Source organism: Panthera pardus, unplaced genomic scaffold (genome assembly GCF_024362965.1).
Source record: "Panthera pardus isolate Hobbes unplaced genomic scaffold, ASM2436296v1 HiC_scaffold_11, whole genome shotgun sequence".
NCBI lineage: Eukaryota > Metazoa > Chordata > Mammalia > Carnivora > Felidae > Panthera > Panthera pardus.
Window position 1 is genome coordinate 85,926,974 of NW_026526666.1, and position 2,476 is coordinate 85,929,449.

Below are 2,476 nucleotides of genomic sequence, written 5' to 3' on the forward strand. Positions count from 1 at the left end.
CGGGCCGGCGAGTGCGGGCGGATCTGGGCGGGCGCGGCGGCGCTGGTCGCCCGTTCACTGGTTCATTTCGACGTCCATCAAGCACAAAGGGGCAGAACACGAAGCTTGGGACAATTCTGATTCGGCCTGAACTGGAGTACGCCACTTATGACGCGCGCGGCCTCGATTATGTAAAGCGCAGTCACGCGGGGGCGCCACTAGGAGGTACCTTCCCCGCCCGGGACCTCGGAAGCTCCCAGGCTCCTCCCACTTCGCTCTTTGTTCCCGCCCTCGCTCCGCCTCTCCCCTGATGCGCTCGCAACTGCACCTCTCGCGATACCTTAGCGGAGTTGTGATGTTTTGGTTTCCATGGAGCTGCCGTCTGGGAGTAGGAGGGGTGCGGTTGCGCCAAGAGCTGCGCATTGTTGAACTAGAACTCGAGCAAGATCCCGAGCCTGAGAAAGGTGGGGGGCTTGTGAGAGAACTCCACCATCATCTGGACAGGAGGGGCCCGCACTAGGGAGGGAGAAGAGGAAACCATGAGAAACAACGTAAAAGGGGTGCCCTCTGTCTGAGATCCCTGAAAAGAGGGGGGGACTGTAGGATCGTTGACCTCCAGAGAGAAAGGGGGAAGCCCCAGAAACAGGATCCCTGTGTTGAGAAAGAGGGATGCTAGAGTGATGACAGCCGCTCCAGGATGAAGTAGAAGAATACTAAGGCGAGGCTCTCCACCCCTTACAGTCTTTCCGCTCTGGTGGCCTCCCTCAGTGTGCGATGCGATTGGCCCAAGGCCTGCTTCCTACTTTGTGTTCCCAGTTGCAACCCCAGCTTCTCTTGCAGACAACCAGCTGGGCTTTTCCGGCTGCCCCTGCCCCCTCCCCCACCCCACGCCCCCTACCCCCCAAGGCAAGCCACACCCTCCTGGCTACTCTGCCTCTCTTCAGCTTTCGGCTTGGCACACATAGGGGCTGCCCAAGGAATTATGAACTTCTTGTTCTTGAGACTTTGGCAAAACTTCCTGCAATACTGACCTTTCCAAGTGCCTGCCCCGTAGATGTTCCTGGGCTTAGATTATTTTTGGTTCTGCCAACCACCTATACAGTACTAATTGAAGTTTTCCTTCAACGTGCATTTTTTAACAATTGAGGACGCACTTATAGTTTCTAAGTCCCTGGCCCAACAAAATTTACTGTCTCTGAAACCCAAATCCAGCCCCTTTCTTGGGGGGGCTGCCCAAAGATGCGTGTTAATCAAAGGTTTAGGCTCTGGGGTCAGAAAACTAAGTATGGTTCAAAATCCCTGTCCCACATTTACTAGTTATATAACGTTGGACTTACCACTGAACTTCTCAGGGCCTCGCTTTCCTCAATTGTACAACCAGATCATTGTGAGTATCAAAAACAGTACCTGGAAGGTAATGGGAAGCTACTTAATAAGTTTGGTGTTTTAGTTTGGAGTGATGGAAATGTTTTGGAACTAGATAGAGGTAGTGATTGTATAACATTGTGAATGTACTAATTGCCACTGAATTGTTCACTTTAAAATGTTTAATGTTATATTATGTGAATTTCACCTTAAATCATTTAAAAAAAATGTAGCCTTTGTAGGCTCAGGAGCTAGACTGCATGGTTTTGAATCCCAGCTCTATCGCTTAGAAGCTGTACTACTTTGGTCACATTAACAACAAAATAAACAGACCAGAAACAGTACATGGAGGTTGGTACACTAGGTAAATGTTCATTATTAGAAAGAAAAACTGTGTTTCTTATTAGGGAAATGTTGGTGGATTTGTAAACACAGCATCATGTAAACACAGCATCCCTTCTACTCACATACGTAACCCCACCCTGGGCTTTGGGCCTCTCTGTGTTCCGGTTCTGATCTCCAATGTATTACCTACCAGTTTTGTAATTGCCTATTTACACATTTTTCATCCATCAGACTATATAGCATTATGGAATAGAAGGACCATATCTTGGTTGTCTCCGTATCCTCGTTACTCAGTTCAGGGTGAATTGATCCATTCTTTCAACAGATTCTTACTGAGTATTCACTATGTACCAGGTTCTGGCTTAGGCACTAGGTGCGTAAAACTGATGTGAATCCTGAGCTCGTGAAGCCAAAAGTCTAGTAACAAAGATAGTCAAATAGCAAGGACTATGAATCATGAGACGTACTGCAGGGATAGAGAACAATGTTGGGGTTCGGGAGAAGGTAAGGGGTGTCACCTGGGTAGAGAAGGCCAAGGAATAATTTTCTGAGGAGGTGCCAAGATGTCAAGGTCAAGAAGAACTTAGCCATATGACTTAGCCAAGAATGTTCTGGGCAGAGGGAAAGCTGAACAGCCTGAAGTAGAATAGAGCTTGGCATGTTTAAGAATGAAGAAGAAGCTACTATAGTTGGAGCTTAGCAAGATGGAGGCAAGGAGAGAGGTCAGCCGGAGGTTGCTGGGGCCAGATGTATAGACCCTGGTATGGACATGGGTTTTTTTTCCAAA